This window comes from Macrotis lagotis, chromosome 8 (assembly GCF_037893015.1).
Source record: "Macrotis lagotis isolate mMagLag1 chromosome 8, bilby.v1.9.chrom.fasta, whole genome shotgun sequence".
NCBI classification, from domain to species: domain Eukaryota; kingdom Metazoa; phylum Chordata; class Mammalia; order Peramelemorphia; family Peramelidae; genus Macrotis; species Macrotis lagotis.
In genome coordinates this window covers 20659773-20682479 of record NC_133665.1, presented here as the reverse complement: position 1 = coordinate 20682479, position 22707 = coordinate 20659773, and positions in this window count along the sequence as shown.

The following is a 22707-nucleotide window of genomic DNA, read 5'->3' as shown; positions in this document are numbered from 1 at the left end:
GAATTCTCTATATTTTTGTTTTTTCTGTGCTGAACTGATCCTTCATCTGCACACTTTACACTAATGAGATACATATTTTCAGCTTTCCTGGGAAAACACATTGTCTGAATTGACCCAGAAGGCTCTGAAGTGTTCCAAGACTTGATATGATCAGCTCTATTTCATCCTCAATTAAGAGCATCTGGATGCTCTTAATTAAGCACCTATAGAAAATCCCTATTTCAAATGGTCACTGAGCACACTTCTTCATATTGAATACTTTTTTTTCGAGTGCAAAATAAGGAAGCATTTATTGGGCAAGTACAGCACACACACAAGGGGAAACAGTAGAATCTAGTTTGCTGTTTCAAGATGGGGGGTTTAGAGAGCGCTTTCTATGGTTTTACATCAAAAAAAGGAAGAACAGGAGGAATACTGAGTACTTGGTACTAGGATGTTTATGCAAGCTCTGTACATTAAGGGATGCTAAGTTAGAGCTGGTCCTGTGGTTCCTAGTATGGCAGAAGTGCTCTGGATTCACCCAATGGACACTGCAGAGGATAACTAGTATGCCAACTCCAGCAAAACTCATTCTGCCTCCTGATCAATGATTATGATTCCCAGCTTATTTCAGCCTCTTTTGGATAATAAGAAGCTCAAACAAATCAAGGTGATTAAGAAACTCATTGTTCATTCTATTTCTACAATCTCTTTTGCCTCTTGCTTATTAAATATCTTCAGAGAAAGTCACAAAATTTGACTTTTCACCCAAAACAAATTTATACAGCATATTCTCAGCTGTGTCCCTAATGTTGAGAATTCTACAGTAGACTCCCTATAAATTTTTTTTACATATTGAATACTTTTTGAAAATAAAGATATTGTTTTGTATCTTGCCCAAAAGTGAAATCAGAAGCTAATCAGAGAATATGTGAACAAAGCTATCTCTGTCATTATGTACCTTACAATTATTGTGTGTTGCTAGCATGTGCACGGGATAAAAGGAAAGCCTTTAAGAATGTTTTGTTTAGGGGCAGCTAGGTGGTGTAGTGGATAAAGCACTGTCCCTGGAGTCAGGAGTACCTGGGTTCAAATCTGGTCTCAGACACTTGATAATTACCTAGCTGTGTGGCCTTGGGCAAGCCACTTAAACCCCATTTGCCTTGCAAATAAAAAAAACCTAAAAAAAAAAAAGAATGTTTTGGTTCGTCATCCAACCCTTCTGGAGAGCTATTTGGAACTATGCCCAAAGGGCAACAAAAATGTGCATACCCTTTGACCCAGCAATACTACTACTGGGTATATACCCTGAAGAGATGAGGAAAAAAGGGTACATTACTTGTGCAAAAATATTTATAGTAGCCCTGTTTGTGTTGGCAAAGAATTGGAAATCAAGTAAATGTCCTTCAATTGGGGAATGGCTTAGCAAACTGTGGTATATGTATGTCATGGAACACTATTGTTCTATTAGAAACCAGGAGGGATAGGAATTCAGGGAAGCCTGGAGGGATTTGCATAGATTGATGCTGAGTGAGATGAGCAGAACCAGAAAAACACTGTACACACTAACAGCAACATGGGAGTGATGTTCAACCTTGAAGGACTCACTCATTCCATCAGTGCACAATCGGGAACAATTTTGGGCTGTCTACAAAGGAGAGTGCCATCTGTATCCAGATAAGGAGCTGTGGAGTTTGAACAAAGTTCAAGGACTATTCCCTTTAATTTAGAAAAAAACATACCTTATTGTCTGATCTTGTTACCTCTTAGACTTCTCTTCTATTTAAGGATATGATTTTTCTCTCATCACACCCAATTTGGATCAAGGTACAACATGGAAACAAAGTGAAGACTGGCAGAGTGCTTTCCGTGGGGGGGGGGGAGCAAGATTGGGGGGGAAATTGTAAAACTCAAATAATATCTTTAATAAAAATAAATTTAAAAAAATAATGTTTTGGTTTGGGGCGGCTAGGTGGTGTAGTGGATAAAGCACCGGCCCTGGAGTCAGGAGTACCTGGGTTCAAATCCTGTCTCAGACACTTAATAATTAGCTAGCTATGTGGCCTTGGGCAAGCCACTTAACCCTGTTTGCCTTGCAAAAAAACTAAAAAAAAAAGTTTTGGTTTTACCAAGCCAAATGCCTTTTAAAAATATCAATGGATAATAAACACAGTAGAACCTTGTTTTCTCTGTATGTTTAATCAACTCAATGACTATAAAGTTACAATCTACTCTAAAAATTGTTTGGAAAAACCTGCCTATTCCCTTCTCAAATGTTCATTCATGTATATATGTGTGTGTATATAAATATCTAAGAAATTTTATAGAAAGGAGAAAGTAGACATGTGAGATTGTAATTATTAACACCTTCAACCAATCATTTTCACTCAAACATTAACATATACATCAACTAAGTTTGGAGGAGTTTATTGAGTTCTTTACAGAATTTCTCTACTTTTATCTCTGATGTTGATACATAAACTGCTATTATCCTTGTAGTGTTGTTTGCACTTATATACATCATGAGCCTTGCAAGGCAAGATAACCAAGTGTCTCATGAAACCATTAGACCAATTACAATAACCTCTTTAAAATTTTTCCCAAGGGAAATTGTCAGACATATCTCTTTTTATCTGACATCTACCTATATCTTTTGGTTTCACTTATAATGAGCATATCAATAATAATATGCTTCAGTTCTTCTGGTCATAAGTCACTGCACAATGACTTCACACACTGACATTTAAGTTCATATTTATTGGCAAGTTAAAATTGCATTGGGGCAGTGAAGTGGTTCAGTAAATAGAATGTCTGGTTTAGAGTCAGGTATACTCACCTAAGCCCATTGGCTTCCATTTTCTCATCTGTAAAGTGAGTTGGAGAAGACAATGGAAAACTACTCTAGTATCTTTGCCAAGAAAATTTTGATCACAAAGAGTTAGATGAAACAATTGCACAACAAAAATTTTAAAAACTTCATGATTTCTTAGAATATTCCTCTTTTCCCATGATTACTTCAGTTGAATCAAGTCAACCAATATTTTATTAGATTGTAGTTATATTTAGGGTACTGTTTCATATACATATATATACATATGTAAATATATGTATATAATTTTTATTTGAGGTGTTTAAGATATCTCATTTGAGATGTCCAACATGGATTTGGAGATGTTAGACTGGAGGTCAGGAGAGAGATTAGTGTTGGATAAATATATCTGAGAGTCATCTATATTGAGATGATAAATGAATACATAGGAACTGTTGAGAGAATCAACCAAGATAATGTGGAAAGGAAGAAGACATGAGGGTCTAGTAGAGAGTAGACAAAATACTGTCCTTCACTACTGTCAAAGTCTTTCAAATTGAAAAAATTGATCAGCTGTCACAGAGTCAAGGTGTCATGGTGAAGTATGAGAATAAGACTCTGAAAGAAAATGAAATAATAAGCAATCCAGTAGTGGCTGAAAAATCACTTTTTAGGGGTGGGGATAGAGTACCTTTGATGTCAATCAATCAATCAATAACTGTTGTTTGCTTTCTATTGGGATAGTTAGGTAGTACTCACCTTCCTAAGTTCAAATTTTGCCTCAGATATATGTTAGTTAAGGGGCGGCTAGGTGGCGTAGTGGATAAAGCACCGGCCTTGGAGTCAGAAGTACCTGGGTTCAAATCCGGTCTCAGTCACTTAATAATTACCTAGCTGTGTGGCCTTGGGCAAGCCACTTAACCCCATTTGCCTTGCAAAAAACCCTAAAAAAACCCTAAAAAAACAAAACAAACAGATATATGTTAGCTGAATGTTCCTGGGCAAGTCACTTAACCCTGTTTACCTCAGTTTCTTCATCTGTAAAATAATCTGGAAGAGGAAATAGCAAACTACTCCAGTATCTTTGCCAAGAAAAACCAAAATAGGGTCACAAAGAGTCAGACACAACTAAAAAGCAATTTAAAAATGTGCCAATCACCATGAAAAACTAGGCATACAAGTACAAAGAATCAAACAATTCCCACTCACAAAGAGCTTATACTTTAATGGAAGCAAAAACAAATACATATACAAAAATAAATACAAAACAAGTATAAACTTAACACATTTACAGTAGGGTTCAATACAAGGTAGTCTATATAATACAGGTAGGACTACTCTCTAACTTCTCTGATGCTAAAACTTCTGATACTAAATTGGTTGGTTGGTTGGTTCTTGTCCTTCATTATGGAAGAAGACCAAAATGACATCACTATGTTTGAGACAAATTACAGTGTGTCCTACTTTGGCTGATCAGACCAATATGAGCTTGGAATACCCTGGCAAAAATAATACATATGAACACCTGGAGTAGTTGCACTAAACTTATGAATGTCACGTTTCCTTTGAGCCACTTCAATTCTGCCTTCCTCACTGATAAGGGCACACCATGCTGGGTGGTCCTATGCCAGTGTCTCCCATGCTGTACAATCAAGTATAAAGTTCTTCAATGAATCCTTCAGGGTGTATTGCTTCTTCTGACTCCATTGTGAGTTATTGCCCTATGTGAATTCTCCATAATATATATTTTTTATCTTTGCCAAGCATATTTCTGGCATTCTAATAATGGGACCAGAGCATGGTAGTCGCACTCTCTGTAGTAATGTTGGAATGCTAGATAGCTTAGCTCAAGAAAAGACCTCAGTATCTGATATCTTCTACTGCTAGGTGATCTTTAGAATCTTCCTAAAACAATTTAAATAGAAGCTGTTCAGTTTTCTGATATGGAACTGCTAAACTGTCCAGATTTCACAAACATATAGCAATGAGGACAGCACAATGACTCTGTAGACCTTCAGTTTGGTAATCAGTCTAATACCTCTTTGCTCCCATACTTTCTTTACCTAAACTAAATTAAGACTTTTACTGCCTAATATCCTTTAAAACTGAACATAAAGGTCAGTGTTTACTCAAACATTTCTCATTGATTCAGTGCTAGAACTTAAATGCTTTCAAGGAGTTCTAGATATAACCTAGTTTAAGCAACTTTGGACTCAGAACCAGAAGACCTGGGTTCAAGTTCTAGTCTCAATAAATTTAAGAAGCTGAAATTTGGAGAGTTTTAGAGAACAGCTATACTACTTTCTGGTATCTTCTTAAAAATCCCTTCAGAGGGGAAGTGGGAACTAAAAATTCATTGAATGGGGTTAATCCCTTCATAAACAAATGTCATACAATAAGCCACTTGTCAAAAACTTATCAAGGAAGAAAGACAATAATGAATATATGCTCATGGTTGTGAGGAACAGAAACAGTATCAGGCTGCCTTCACCAGTCAAAACAATTCAGAGAGAATTGTGATGTCTCTATGCCAAAATGAGAAGTCAATTTTATACTCATCAGAGTCCTCATTCATAAAAATGTATCCTGGGGTTTACTGAATATCTTATGGCACTCAGTTCAGCAAGGTAAAAGAACAAAATGAACCTTTCACAATCAAAGAGGCTCTGGGAAGGAGCAACAAACTGGAGAAGAGTTTAGGAGAAGGTAGTTCAGAAGAATAAGAGGGTGTCACTTGTTCTTTGCTACCATCTTCTTCATTCCAGCATTTTAGGGTCTTATGATTAAATTCTCTGTTTTCATTTATTAATGTCCAATGCTTAGGGAGATTCTCCTTGACACAAGCAGATTTTTGTTCAACCATTTTTAGAATGGGAAATGTAGTTCTGAGTAATCTGAAGATAAGACTTCTAAAACCTGCTAATATGTTAAAAATGTTCCTTAAATTTTACCATACTGATGCAAATCCACTGTGAATACAAAACTGAAGCAAAGGTTTTTGAAGAGGGATTCTAATCATTTAGAGAGGTGTGTGTGTGTGTGTGTGTGTGTGTGTGTGTGTGTGTATGAGTATGTGTGTGTCTGATTTAGAAATTTCCTTTTTATCAGGTTCATTGTGGTTATTGACATTATTAACTGTATTATCCAAAGTCATAGCCAGCAAGAAGGAAGAGAAAAATGTTGACCCTAATTCTTCTATGTTTTATATAGAATAAAAACTGTAGATGTGAAGGGAAAAGTCATTGACTATTGACAGTCCTGACTCCCACACTCCTTTCTCTCCTATATTAAGAGATGAGATCTGACTGTGGTCCAGAGGTCTTTTAAACCATGTCTTCATGGGCATTAAATAGAAAGATCTCTGGGTTGCCAAGTGCCTTTTATCATTTTCCAAGGCTGCTAGATTTTTCCAATTGACCTTCAGCCATCTGTTCATTCCCAAGCTACATTTTCAGGCTGTGGGAGCTGGAGCCTCCAGCACAGCATTCTGGAACCACAGACAGTTCTACTTTGCAACATTGTGTAAAAGGCATGTCTGAGCCTTCAAAAGCATATGGTTTCCTCCTCAAGGTCAATTCAACTGGATAGATTCCAGTGCTTGTTTCTCCATTTCAACTAAAGACTGGAACAAAAAGCAGGGTTAAATCCTTTTTTTTTTTTAATCTCAAAGAAACTCTACACCACCAAATTTGAAAGGTGTAGCGGAAAGAACGTGGTGTCAAGAGACACAGTGTCTCTAGTGTCTTAGATATCTTCTCTGCTCTGTCTGCGTTCTTAGGTTCCATGAATGAATGAATGAATTGAATAAATGCAAAAGCATTTATTAAGTAGTTGCTATGTTAAGGCACTCATCTCCTTACTCCATGCCCCCATTTTCACCCACTGCCCACCTTGCTTAGAATTCTCTTTCTCTTTATCTCTGCCTCCTGGTTTCTGTGGTTTGCTTGAAGAGTCAGTGAAAATCTAACTTTCTGCAAGAAACTCTTTCACTCCTACTTCTCACTTGATGCTAGTTCCTTCCCTCAGATATTACCACCAATGTTTTCTGCACAGATGTTTGTATACAGTTGTTTGCATAGTCTTCCCCATTAGACTGTAAGCTTCTAGAGGGCAGTGCTTAGTACTTTGCATAGTACATATTAAGCACTTAATAAATGTTTGTTGATTGATGTCTAACCAAGCCTTAAAGATACACATTTAAAAAAATAGGAAAAATTTCCTCCAGGAATTTTCCATTCTAATAGGAGATATATCTAGGGAAGTGGGAACCAAGGAAGAGAGTTCTTCTCTGGGGAATCACTGCAATAGCAAACTTATTCATACCTACAGTAGCCAATTGACACAGTTTCCCCAAAAGTAATGGTACTATTTATGTGATTATCATGACCAGAGCAAGAGGTAGAAGGGGAGTTGGAAGACTGTGCTCAGTGGGGCAGATAGAAGGTGTCATGGATGTATAGAGGAATGAATGTAAGGAACAGTCTGGTCTCTCCTGGGACTGGACAGATAAACTGAGTTAGTAAATCTTCTCTCATTCAGTCACCAATCAAAATGGCTCAACATTACATCACCAGGTCCTCCAGGAGTGGAGAAGTAGATTCTGGAGTTACTTTTCTCAGAGAACTGGAAGAAGTGGGCAGAAGTTACAGCAGTGCAGATGTCAAGAGGGTATCCCTTGTTCTTTGCCTCCATCTTCTTCATTCCAGCATTTTAGTTCTTATGCAAAAATCTCAGTTTTCATTTATTAATGTTCAATGATTAGGGAGACTCTCCTTGACACAAGCAGATTTATGCTCAAACCATGAACCACCATATTTGTCCAGGGAGAGCTAATTAAAATCAGAAGATGGTCCCTAAACTAAGCATTATTATTTTAATGGTCTTTATTTGATGCTGATTGAAAATTCATGATTCCAGATAGCTATCTGCTTTGTTGTTAAACAAATTCCTTTTAACTCTTTTTTAGTCCCAAGTTATGGACTGAGATCCCTTAAAACAATTTCTAGTCTTCTAAACACAGAAAGGGAGAGAGAGAGAGAGAGAGAGTCAGAGACAGAGACAGACAGACAAACAGAGAAGCTGGGAATAGAGTTTTTGAGGTGAGAATCATTCTCAAGATCCTCTTTGAAAATCACAAAATTTGGGGCAGTTAGGTGGCACAGTGGATAGAGCACCCACCCTGGAGTCAGAAGTACCTGAGTTCAAATCAGACCTCAGACACTTTCTAATTACCTAGCTGTGTGGCCTTGGGCAAGTCACTTAAGCCTTGCAAAATCCTTTAAAAAAAAAAGAAAATCACAAAACTTTGGGGGAAATTTGATGATACAGGTAAGGTACCTCAAATCAATGACAATTGACAAGTAACAAGATACTACATTTCTTAGATTCTGAGCATTTTCTCTGACTGTGGCCCATCCTCCCCTCTGACTATTGTTCTCAAGTCACAACTTAAATCATAACTTCAACAAGAAACTTTCCTCAACCTCTTTGAATTCTAATATCTTTCCTCAGTTAATAAACATATTTATCCTGAATATATCTTGCTTTTTATATATTATTGTCATGGTGTCTCCCTTAATTGATTCTAAATTTCTTGGGAGCAGGAACAGTAGCTTTTTAAATCTGTATTTCCAGAACTTATCATAGTGCTTGGCACATACTAGTCACTTAATAAATGTTTCCTGATTCACTTTGATGAGTTAGTTTTAAATGAACTTAGATGAAATAAGTACTGCAAATTACCACCGGTCAATTCTGAGTACCTTAGTTATATATCCTCAAAGTATGAATATACAGCTTCTTATAAGCAGAATTGGTTGATGCAAAGAAAATACTGTGATTTTCCAGTAAATTATGTTCTTAAAGCAGAAGTTATTTCAAAAATTAAACATACACTTTTTACCTCTATTACCTTGTGCTTTTCTCTTTTTCTTTGTTTCCTTCTTTCCTTCTTTCTCTCTGTTTCCTTCTTTCTTTCCTTCTTTCTTTCTTTCTCTTTCTTTCTTTCATTCCTTCTTTCTTTCTTTCCTTCTTTCTTTTTTGCTGTTTCCTTCTTTCCTTTCTTTCTTTCTTTTTTCTTTCTTTCCTTCTTTCTTTCTTTCCTTCTTTCTCTCTCTCTCTCTTTCTTTCTTTCTTTTTTTCTGTTTCCTCTTTTTTCTCTGTTTCCTTCCTACCTTCTTTCTTTCTTTCTTTCCTTCTTTCTTTTTTCCATTTCCTTCTTTCCTTTCTTTCTTTATTTCCTTCTTTATCTTTCTTTCTTTCTTTTTTCCTTCTTTCTCTCTCTCTCTTTCTTTCTGTTTCCTTCTCTGTTTCCTTCCTTCCTTCGTTCTTTCCTTCTTTCTCTCTCTTTCTCTTTCTCTTTCTTTCTTTCTTTTTTCTTTCTTTCCTTCTTTCTCTCTTTCTCTCTTTCTTTCTCTTTCTTTCTTTCTTTCTTTTTTCTTTCTTTCTTTCCTTCTTTCTCTCTCTTTCTCTCTTTCTTTCTCTTTCTTTCTTTCTTTCTTTTTTCTTTCTTTCTTTCCTTCTTTCTCTCTCTTTCTTTCTCTTTCTTTCTTTCTTTCTTTCTTTTTTCTTTCTTTCCTTCTTTCTCTCTCTTTCTCTCTTTCTTTCTCTTTCTTTCTTTTTTCTTTCTTTCTTTCCTTCTTTCTCTCTCTTTCTCTCTTTCTCTTTCTTTCTTTCTTTCTTTCTTTCTTTCTTTCTTCTTTCTTTCTTTCCCTCTTTCTCTCTCTTTCTCTCTTTCTTTCTCTTTCTTTCTTTCTTTTTTCTTTCTTTCTTTCCTTCTTTCTCTCTCTTTCTCTTTCTCTTTCTTTCTTTCTTTTTTCTTTCTTTCTTTCCTTCTTTCTCTCTCTTTCTCTCTTTCTCTTTCTTTCTTTCTTTCTTTCTTTCTTTCTTTCTTTCTCTCTTTCTTTCATCTGGAGGCAATCAGGTTAAAATGACTTGCCCAGGGTCACCCAACTATTAAGTGCTTGAGGCTGTATCTGAACACAGGTCCTCCTGACTACAGGACTGGTGCTCTATCTTTTGGACCACCTAGTTGCCCTACTACTTCACTTTTATGAGGGATTTGGACTAGGAAACTTTTAAAGTCCCTCCAGGAACTAAATCTAGGACCTGCTTTTTCCTTAGCCATACTAGAACTGTTCTCAACTTGAAATCAAAACTTTTCTGAGTGTGTGTGTGTGTGTGTGTGTGTGTGTGTGTGTTTGTGTGTGTGTGTATAGTTATCTAAGGGATAGTTTGATAGTAAAAGTCCTCAGGAGTTGTATCAGAAACTAGCACACACACACACACACATACACACATACACACACACAAACACAAACACAAACACATTTTTAGATCAAGGTCTTCCCCTTAGTGCAGGCACCACTTGCCAAGAGAATTAGTATTACCTTTCCACCTCCATTTTGGAGATCTTTCACAAAGTAGCTCCAGAGTAGTTGAAATAACCTAGTCCCAAAGGTCCCAAAGCTGCTCCAAAGAAAGACTGGAAGGACTGAACAAATAGGGAGAAATCAGAGGTATTCCTTCTAAATGTTTAGCTTTATAATGGAAGGAATGAAAAGAGACAATGACAATTAATCATGATTAATTAATTCAAGGGGTACAACATACCAGAGAAAAAGTAGAGTTAGACTAATTTGTAACAAATATCACAAATCCTAACCTAATTATTCAGTCATGTTAGAAATCAGCAGCAACAACAAAATGTTCATATAGATTTTTTCCCTCAAATATTAATCTAGTAGAAATATTTTAAGAATTCATTATGATCTTGCAAATAATCATCTGTATTCTTGGTCAAGAGAAGTAAATGATAATCAATCAAGAGATCAAGAATTACTCTGTCTGTTAGATCTATGGAAAGGGGAAAAATTTATGACCAAATAAGAATTAGAGAACATTATAAAAAGCAAAATGGATGATTTTGACTTTATTAAATTTTAAAAGATTTTGCACTATTAAAACTAATTCTGTCAAGATTAGAAGGAAAACAGAAAACTGGGAAACAATTTTCACAGCTAGTGTTTCTGATAAAGGACTCATTTTTAAAATATATAGAGAACTGAATCAAATTTGTAAGATTAGAAGTCATTCCCCATTTGATTAAATGGTCAAAGGATATGGAGAGGCAGTTTTCAGATGAAGAAATTAAAGTTTTATATATATATATATATGTGTGTGTGTGTGTGTGTGTGTGTGTGTGTGTATTCATGTGAAAAAATGCTCCAAATCATTATTGGTTAGAGAAATGCAAATTAAAACAACTATGAGGTATTGCTTCATACCTATCTATTGACTAAGATGACAGAAAAGGAAAATGATCAATGTTGGAGAGGTTGTGGAAAACTTAGAAAATTTATGCATTGTTGGTAGAGTTATGAATTGATCTAGCTATTCTGTGGAACAGTCTGGAATTATGCTCAAAGAACAATAAAAACTGATCATATCCTTTGACTCAGCAATACCATTACTAGGCCTATATCCAAAATAAAACATAAAAAGTGAGAAAAGTCTCACATCTTCAAAAATATTTATAGCTGCTCTTTGGGGGCAAAGAATTGGAAAGTGAGGAATTGCCCATCAATCTGGGAATGATTGAACAAGTTATGGTATATGAATATTATGGAGTACTATTGTTCTATAAGAAAACATGAGTGGTTAGACTTTAGAGAAAAAGTGGAAAGAATTATATGAACTGATGCTAAGTGAAGGGAGCAGAACCAAGAGAACATTGTACACATTAGCAACATTGTGAGATGATTAACCATGATGGATGCAGCTCCTCTCAGCAGTTCAGAAATTAAGGACAACCCTAAGAAACTTGTTATGGACAATGCCATCCACATCCAGAAGAAAATAAAAAACAGTCTGAATGGATACTATGTTCACTTTTTTAAATTTCTATGGTTTTCCTTCCTATCTTATAGTTGTCTTTCCTATCAGTTTCAATTCTTTAAGAGGACTAATATGCAAATATGTTAAACACAAAGATACATATATAACTTTTACCAGACTATTCGCTGCCAAGGGGAAGGGGGGAGGGAAAGGAAGGTGGTAGAAAAATGTGCAGCTCATAAATTTGCAAATGGATGAATATTGAAAAACAACCATAGCATGTAATTGAAAAAATAAAGTAAAATTTCAACCAAGAAAAAAAGATAAGCAAATAATAGAAATTTTAAACGCAGATTAATGTTATGTGATAATCTAAGAACTGAATGAGGATGAAGACAAGGGAGGATTTCAGGGAGCACTGAATATTCAGGGCTGATAGTAGAAGAGAATGTATGCATATACACACATATATGTATGTGTGTATTGCATGTGTGCAAATGCACACAATGTATACATGTAAATATGTATAAATGCATATTTCTTTAAGAATTCTACCCATGTAACATATATGTGTAATAAACTTCTGCTCTCCAAAATATTTAAGCAACTAGCACAAATATATAAGATCAAAAGTCACTTCCCACTGAACAAATAGTCAATGGATATTAACTGTTTTAAAAATAACTGCAAACTATTCACTCTGATATAAAAGACTTCTACAAATCATGAATAATAAAAGAAATACAAATGAAAACAATACTAAGGTTTTACCTCATACATACAACAAATTATCAAAGGCACCAAAAGATGGAAATAGTTTTATGCTAGAGGGGTTGAGGAAAAGACAAATTCTGTGGATGGAGCTGTGAATTTGTTCAACATTTCTAGAAGGCAATATGGAATTATGCTCAAGAAACAACAAAAATGCCCGTATTCTTTGACTGAGACATCTCAGGGAGGTGAATTGATAAAACAAGAAATGTCCTATATACACCCATATATTTCCAACAGAAATTTCTGTTTCCTGAGATCAATAACAATCTTCCCCTCAGATCTCAGATAGCACTTTGTTGTTTTAATTTATTTAAGGGGCAGGGGGTTAAGTGACTTGCCCAAAGTCATAACAGCTAGGCAATTATTAAGTGTCTGAGACCAGATTTTAACTCAGGTCCTGCTGATTCCAGGGCCAATGCACCATCTAGCTACCTCAGCACTTTGTTTTATGAATGTCTAATTCCTTTGCCATATAATATGGTGTCTTATATCTCTGTTTTTGTATCCTATTAGAATATAAAGTGACCCAGAGCTAGTGGCTATGTCTGATCTAAACTTTATGTGTTTAATTTTTGAAATCAGATATGCGGTATAAATCTTTTCAATTTAATATTAATATAATTAATAATAGTTGATGTGATGCAATTTTACAACTGTTGCATCTTTTTGCAACTTTACAGAAGCAATTTACAACATTCTGTTAGTCTTTGCTTATTTTTTTCTGACTACTGCTTTACAGACTAGCAGGAAGTCTTTCTGTGAAGATAGTTGCTTCTTCCCTAGATGCTTTACTGATAAAATAGAGACATTCCAGACCTGCCATTTCAGGGAATAGACTAACTGATATAGTCTGACTAATCATTCTAATCATTTCTTCTGAGTCTAACTGAGGTCTATATCCCAATTCCCTCAATCTCTTCACAGAGACCCATAGTCTGGACCGTAAGAATTTTGCTTTCCTAAGAAAGCCAGAGATGAGAGACTTTGCCTCCAGGGGATATTGTAGATCAGATTTGTGTGCAGGATAATAGTCTCTAGGGTAATTTCTAGTTCTGTTAGCATTTGATTTGGGGTTCCAGCATCCAAAGTAACATAAGGGACATGATTTTCCTTAAGTAAATTCAGTCTTACTTCCTCAGTTATACCCCTTTGTCACTTCATCACTAACATCACCCACATTTCAAATCAAAATATGTAATTGCTACCTATACAGGGAAAGCACAAATGACTAATATAATGATCATAAAATAAACCCAAATCTCAGTAAAGGCTGTTCCATTTGTTATTCTGAGAGGTGATACTATTTGTCTCTAGCCTGAAATAAATAAAGATGGTATCTAAGTACAGAGATAAGTTGCTGAAATAGGCCAATTTCTTGTTTTTTGAGTAAGATCATCACAATATGTCTACATTGTTCAGTTTGAAGTAATAACCATATTAGATAACCATATTAGATGGATTCATATTTAAACATAAATGGACAGGGACAAGACTTGTGATTTCACTGATATAGGAAAAAACAAACTCCATAGATGCAGGTCATCACTTTCTCTACAACTAAATGGAAAAATGATTTGCCCGATGTCATATGATATTATTATTCGGTTATGAATGACTCCTTTGGACCCTGTGGACCATACTCTTGGTGGGGGGGTGGCAGGTAGTTGGTGCTATGGATAGAATGCTGAACCTTGAGTCAGGAAGACTCATCTTCATGAGTTCAAATATGGTCTTAGGCACTTAATAGCTGTGACCTGGGTAAGTCACTTAACTCTGATTGCCTCACATTTTCATTTGCAAAATGAACTAGACAAAATAATGGCTAACTATTCCAATATCTTGGCCACAAAAGCCCCAAATGGGGTCATGAAGAGTTGGACATAACTGGAAAAAAATTAACCATCCTTGGGCTTTTCTTGGCAAAAATATTGGAGTGGTTTGTCATTTCATTCTCCAGTGAATTAAGGCAAACAGAGTTTAATTGACTTGCCCAGGGTCACATAGTAAGTGTCTGAGATGAGATTTAGACTTAGGTCTTCCTAACTTCAAGTTGAACACTCTTTCCACTGGGCCACCTTGCTGTTTCCCATGTCATATTGCTGTTATGAAGCAGAACCTGAATCTAAGTTAATTCTCTTTCCATTATATTAGTTATTTCCCTCCTCATAAGCACAAAAAAACCTAGCTATAAACACTTTCAGGATTATTCATCTTCACTCATCACCATTCTTGCTTTCTTCCACAAGCTGTGTGTATAATCTAGAATAGACGTTTTTTTAAAAAAATAATATTTCCTGCCAACATATTGGGTAAAAGGTGAAAGACTATCTTTGGCATTTGACCTCTGTGGCCTTCCTGTGTCATTGGAAGACGTGTCTCCTGGGAAGTCTCAAAGCTGACTATGAAGGAAAAATCATTTCCAGCCCCCACTAGATTGACCAAGAATTCTAGCTATGTTTATCAGGGAGTTTGCACCCTTCTGTCTTCACATATACAATTCCAAGCGTGTTCAAGTTGCTCAGGAAATTCCTAGTTGGTTGATACAGTAACTCATGCTTAACCTGTAACCTCAAATTCCCAACAGAATTGATAATTGCCAAGTATCAGACATTCTGCTAGTGGAAAAGTTCAAATCATCCCCCAGGCACTATGTTCTCTAGAAAGTCTAGAGATTGATTGGATGATTCTCAAGAAAAAGAAATGGGTTCCTTAATTTTAATCCATTCTAAAGTGTGAATATTATCAAGCTCCTTTGAGTTGACTATTTTTTCAATATGGGTACCCCTCATTTTACACAGAAAATGTTTATTGAGAAAAAATACCATGCAAATTGGATTTTTATAAATGAGCACCACTGAGAAGCCAGGGATTCACCACTAATTTCTCAGCAATGAATCCCTGAAAATATATACCATATGTTTACTTTATACTTTCTGTTTACAAAGGACCTTTTTACATTATTTCCTTTTCAAATTTCTTATTATTTAATATAATGTCTGGCAGTGGTTCTTTAGTCTATATCATGTCTTCTATCACCTTCTGTAGTAATAGTATTCCAGCTATGGTTATTAATATACTAGGAATATGGAATATTAATCAGGAGTGACTTTTCAGATTTTTCAAATTCATCTTTAGTTAGAACAAGTCCTATGCTGACTCAGGAAATTTGGATTCTAAGTCTGTTGCTCTATTAGGTAATTTGTGACCAATTTCATCAAGGGAAGACCAAGACTCAACCTCCTAATTACAAACTAAGGGTAACAATCCCTTCCCTGACTCCCAGGGACATTCTGAATAAAATGAAGTCACAGATGTGAATGTGCCTATGGAAAAGGAGCTGTTCATGAACCTGGAAGTGCCAAGATCATGGTCCATTTCAGAGGTCACCTTCCAAAACTTCACAGATGAAGAAAAAAAGCTCCAAAGCAAGGCTGATTTTGAGCCATTACAGCTGCCTTTGCTTTAGAGGGAGTCTTTGCTCTACATTCATGTTTTGGACTATTTTCCAGCTGGATTCTAGTAAAGAATGTTTATTTGCTTTAAAAGGTCTTATGTCAAGAGAGGCATGTATAAACCAGCTGTATCAACTTCTAATTCTTTCATTCTAAACTACATTGCCCTCTTCCTAACTTCTCTATTATTGTCGAGTGTACCACCATCCTTCCAGTCAACCAGGCGCACAACCTAGTTGTCATCTTTGACACTTCACACACATTCTCCCTATCCTTTCTTTTGGCAAGCTTATTGATCTAACTTCTTAACATCTGTCATATGTGCTTTCTCTCACCCAATAACACCAACATCCTGGTGCAGGATTTCTTCACCTCACTATTGCACCTCTGGTTGGTTTTCTTGACTCAACTCTCTCCCCGTTCCAGTGCATCCTCCACTCAGTTGTCAAGTTTAGGTCTTACCATTCTACTCTCTTTCCCCTCTACTTTCATTCTCCCTCTTTTTTGTCCCTCTCCATTTCATCCATCTTCCTGTCTCTCCTTCTCTCCACCCTCTTCTCTCTCACATTTCCTCTCTTCCTCTCCTCTATTGGCTCAGTATCACTTCCAGAGTCAAATATAAAATCCAAATTTTGTTCCTTCCTATTTTTCTACTTTTCTTATACCTTACTCTCCTCTGTGTATTCTGTGATCCATTAATACCGATCTCTTCATTTTCTCCTGAATAATACACTCCATGTCCCAACTGTGAGCATTTTCACTAGATATCTCCTATGTCTCAAATATTCTCCCCTCCTCTACTTTTCTGTCTTCAGCCACAGCTGAAATTCCACATTCTAGAAAGCCTTACTCAAATCGCCTTAATCCTAGTGCATTCCCTTCCTATTTTTCCTCTATATACCTGATTTATACATAATTGTTTGCATATTGTTTCTCTCATTAGATTGTGAATTCTTTGAGAACAGAAATCACATTTTTGTCTTTCAATGTTTCCCCTGTATTTAGCACACATTTCCCCAGTATAGGGGTAGCTAGGTGGCACAGTACCTGAGTTCAAATCTGACCTCAGACACTTAATAATTACCTAACTGTGTATCATTTAATCATTTAATTTAATTTAATTTAATTTAATCATTTAACCCCATTGCCTTGCAAAAAACTAAAAAAAACTAAAAAAAAGGTTGCATAAACATATTTCTCCAGTATTTATCACACATAGTAGTCACTTAATAAATAGGGATTGGGGAAACACCTAGTCAGCCATACAATGGAAAGAGTCTTAGAGTTGAAATCAAGGACATGTATTCAAAAATTGACCCTATTTGGGTCTTTCATTTAACCTCTCTGGGTCTTTCCTCTTCTGTTAGATGATGGGAGTAGAATAAATGATCTCTTAGATTCCTGTCAACCCAAAATTTACAATCCTATGAATAGCTTATTCTTATATTCTAAATATCTTTGAGTTTCTTTGTTAGCTAGAGAACTGGAAGGGATCTTAAAGATCATCTAGTCTAGTTCTATAAGTTTATAGATGAAGAAACTAAGGCATAGAAGGTGAAAAGAAAAAAAAACAAATTTACATGATAACTTTATTGTGAATTTAAAAAGAATAGCAAGATGACATATAATAGATTTGCAGTTTCAGATGTAACCATCTTTTTATTCTGTTATGCTATGGAAATGCTTATTTTATTTCATAGATTAAAAATAAAATAAATAAAATTTTTGAAATAAAGAAAAACAATATACATAGTAGGTCTTTTTTGGATTCAGTCCAAGGGTTTTAAAGATATCTCCTTATAGCATTGCTTCACCTCAAACTTGATTCCTGGGATTTTATTATTGAGAAGTTATGTTCACAGACAACCACTTCACCTATTTTACTTTGTCCTCTTAATCTCTTAACTGTGTATTCACTTATTGTATACATTTATATCACATCACAATGTAAACTCTAGATATTTGGATTCCTTCCATTAAGTAATAAGGAGGAAAAATTTATTATGTACCTACTATGTGCTAGGCCTTGGGCTAAGAGTCCAGAGCACAATGTCTGGAGTGCCAGGTGTTATCTCATTTAGTCTTCACAACAATCCTGGGAGGGACATGCTATTTTCATGCATATACATATATGTGTTTAATATACTTATTTTATAGTTGAAACTTTTGCAGATAGTGATTAAATGACTTTCCCAGAATCATATAGTTAGTGAGTATCCTAGGATACATAGATCTTCTTGTCTCAAAAAGAGGAACTCATCAATCAAGTATACATGGCATGTAGACTGATTTTCCCAAAAGCAAGAAAATGTTCTGAAATCTAACTATGGGAATCCTAGGAATTATAGTTCCAGACAAAGTTTTCTCCCATTTCTAAACTGACATTCAGAGTGTGTTTAGGATTAGAATAGGCTGAAAGGGGACATGATTTGAGCAAGGAGAAGTAAAGAGGATGACCTAGAAACTTAGGAATCACCAGGAATTCCACCCAAGCTTCCATTCTAAACAAGAATTTATTAAGGATTTACTATGTGACAGGCACTATGTTGGCTTCTGGTGATAACAGAATCAAAGCAAAATAATCCTTTCAATGGAATCTACATGTAATTTAATTAGGGCAAAAACATGTACACAGATATATGAAAAACACACATTTACAAATGGAGGAAAAGAGGAAGGGACTAAGAAATTAGGTAGCACTTACAAGGCCCAAAGGACCGTGCTGCTGAGTTCTTTTTTCTGATTTTCTTTCATTTGATCTTTACAACTTTTTAAGGTGGATGCCATCACTATACCCATTTAACAGTTGTAGAAACAAAGAAAACAAAGATTGACTTGTTCAATGTCACACAGCTAGTAAGAATTCAAAGACAAATTTGAACTCAGATCCTCCTGCTTCCAAACCAACCCTCTAATCACTGAACCAGCTCTAAGTCTGATCAAATTTTTTTCCTGGACTCTCTGTGTACTAGTAGGAGAATTTCATGGGCAGTTAGTTGGTACAGTGCTGGACCTGAAGACAAGAAGACTCCTCTGGAGCACCAGGATGGTAGTCAGGAAGATTCATCTTCCTGAGTTCAAATCTGGCCTCAGATACTGACTGGTTCTGTGGCCTCTAGGCAAGTCAACTTAGCTTGCCTCAGTTTCCTCATCTATAAAATGAGTTGGAGAAGGAAATGGCAAACCACTTAGTATCTTTATCAAGAAAACTTCACATGGGGTCATCAAGAATCAAACATGATTGAAACAACTGAACACCAGTGTCAAAGCCGGAAGGAGCCCCATCAGAAACCACAAGAGACTCTTATCGGCTAGGATACATCAAAGAAATTTATAATTTAACTTCAAAAATTTTTTTCATATTGGAAAAGTTAAATATCCTCATATTATTATTATTTGACCTAAATTATTTACATGTGCTAACTTAGGTTGAGTGACCATTTGGATATCTTGCATTTTTGTTGTGAATTTTTTATCAGCTCCTGATGCATAAAGTTCTCAGAAATTGTCACCAAAATTTATAATATTTTAGAAATCTGTGAAGATGATTCAACTGTAGCAATTTTAATTTAATTGTTAAAAATGTAGAAACCAGAAAAAAAAGAGATGATCCAAAAAGTCTAAAGTGAACTGGGGAAATTCCAATGCAACTGCTGAATGTGGCATAATTCCAAAGAGAAAAGTTTTGTGCATCTCTACATATGTATATCCCTAGGTAGGAAAAATTGCCAAGTACAGAAAAAAGTGAGATCAGAAAGACAGAGGACCTCACTAAAATGACTGGTAGACTGCAGATTCTAATTTGAACTCTGCAAGACATCTTCCTCCTTAGGCTTACTAATGCCTTCTGAGATGACCTCTAATTTATACTGGCTATATCATATTTACACATAGTCATTTCCATGTTATGTCCTCTCCCCCCATTAGACTATAAACTCCTTGAAGGCAGAGACTATTTTGTCTTTCTTTTCACTTAAATCAAACAACATATTCCATTCATTTAGAACAGAGCAGACACTAAATAAAGATTGAATCAACTTGAAATTCACTTACCTGCTTTGTTCTCCATGAAAAATTAAGAGAAATTTCTAAAAACATCCCTAGAACACTTAAATAGGGTGTGCACTCTGCAGTTTAACCAGGTTCTTAGCCAAAAAAGACTGGGATTGTGTTAACATTACAGAATTGTATTGTGGGGTGAGGCTTGTAGCTATGAGACCTCAAATAGCAGGTATCTGATTACTTTGCACTTAAATCAAACATCTGGAAAATATGTTCTGGGTCAGCTACAGTGGGAGGTGAAAAAGAGTGGAAAAGAGGTTAGTTCTCAGATGTTCAATAGTGTCACAGGACACTTGGACTTGTAATGCATCTGGTCTTCTGTAGCTTGGCCTTTTTGTGTTAAAGACAGGATCAGTAATGGTTGGAGAGTCAAAATACAAAGAAGCTTGATTCAGAAGAGCTGGCACTGTTTTAGAGGTTAATTACAAAGCCAAGTTCATTCTTTTTTCTTTTCTTTTTTTTTTGGAGGCAACAGGGGTTAAGTGACTTGCCCAGGGTCACACAGTAGTAAGCATGTGAGGTCAAATTTGAGCTCAGATCTTCCTACTCCAGGGCTCTATTTACTGAGCCACTTACCTGACCCACTAACTCTTTCTTAAGATTTATTTTCTTAAATTTCAAACTCAAAACTTTTTTAAAATATTTAAAATTGTTTTGACATGTAATGGGGGAAATATTTTTTTTTAAAAAAGACCTGTTTTCTTAACAAAAATCCTCATCAGGATCTAGTTTCTAAAGTGATAGGCAAGATCCTCTAATTTCAGTGAGACTTTCAGTCACTTTCAGAGTGATTTAAATAAAATTTCTAATCTCTTTTACTTCTAGTTATAAAGAAAGAAGATAGATATTCCAAAGGAAATCAGATTCTTCATCACTCTAAAAGGACATCAGAGACAGGAGAAAAGAGAAATGGGATAATGACAAAGGATGACAAATAGAAGGCAAAAATAGTTTATTCATGTTGGATTTCTATTTTTCTCTTCCAGAGACAATAAACTTTGGACTGGAAAGGAAAGAACAAAAAGAGACAGAAAATTAAAACTGAAGATGAGTAGTAGAATGAATGATTAGTTGTACTCCATGAGCATGAGTCCTAATGAACTACAACTTGGAATACTGAAAGGGCAAAGAGATGTCACTTTTTAGCCACAATTGTATTAGATTTTTAAGAGATCAAGTCAGATTCTAGACCTTTAAAAGCTGGTACTGATATCTCTGAGGTACCACCTCACACCTCTCAGACTGGTCAATATGACCAGAAAGCACAATGATCAATGTTGGAAGGGATGTGGGAAATCTGGGCCACCAATACATTGTTGGTGGAGCTGTGAACTTATCCAACCTTTCTGGAGAGCAATTCGGAATTATGCCCAAAGGGCAACAAAAATATGCATACTCTCTGATCCAGCAATACCACTACTGGGTCTCTATCCTGAAGAGATTATGAAAAAGGATAAAAACATCACTTGTACAAAAATATTCATAGCAGCCCTATTTGTGGTGGCAAAGAATTGGATATTAAGTGAATGTCCTTCAATTGGGGAATGGCTTAACAAACTGTGGTATATGAATATCATGGAACACTATTGTTCTATTAGAAACCAGGAGGGAGGGTGGCTAGGTGGTGCAGTGGATAAAGCACCGGCCCTGGAGTCAGGAGTACCTGGGTTCAAATCCAGTCTCAGACACTTAATAATTACCTAGCTGTGTGGCCTTGGGCAAGCCACTTAACCCCATTTGCAAAAACCTAAAAAAAAAAAAAGAAACCAGGATGGATGGGAATTCATTGAAGGATTTGCATAAACTGATGCTGAGAGAGATGAGCAGAACCAGAAAAACATTGTACACCCTAACAGCAACATGGGAGTGATGATCAACCTTGATAGACTTGTTCATTCCATGAGTGCAATAATCAGGGACAATTTGAGGCTATGTTGAAGAATACCATCTGAATCCAGAGAAATAATTGTGGAGTTTGAACAAAGACCAAAGACTATTACCTTCAATTTAGGGAAAAAACCTGTTATCTCATTATGTAATTTTTCTATCTCTTATACTTTATTTTTCTTCCTTAAAGATATGATTTCCCTCTCATCACATTCAAATTAGATTAATGTATACCATGGAAACAATGTAAACACTAACAGACTGCCTTCTGTAGGGGATGGGAGGGAAGGAAGCAAGAATAAGGGGAAAAAATATAAAACTCAAAATAAATAAAATCTTTCTTTAAAAGAAAATTGGACTGATAGATGAACGGAAAGATTTCAGAAAACTGGAAAGCCTAGCATGAACTAATGCAAAGTGAAATGAACAGAACCTGGAAAACAATGTATACATTATCAGCAACATCCTGAAGGGAGATAAGTGAGGGAGGGAGAAAAATTTGGAACTTAAAATCTTGTAAACACAAACATTTTTCACAATATATAATTTTTTTAAAAAATGCTATTAAAAATGGGACTGATAGAGAGGCATCTCCAAAGGAAATCTTAGCATCTCTATAGGAAAACTAGGATTTAGGAAATATGATTGTCTAGGCCACAGAGGCAAGTACATGACCATGCTCACTCCCCCTAACCACTAAATCCAGTAAATTGTTAAGTCTTACTTTCAACTTGGCAGTATCTCCTACATTTTTCCCTTTCTTTCCACTAAAATGATAATACTAATTCTGGCCTTCCTTGCTTCTTCTCCCATACCTAGAATGCTCTCTCTCATCACCTCTACTTATGGCTTGCTTGGTTTCCTTCAAGACTCAGTTCATATTGTACAATGAATGTCTACACAGGAGTT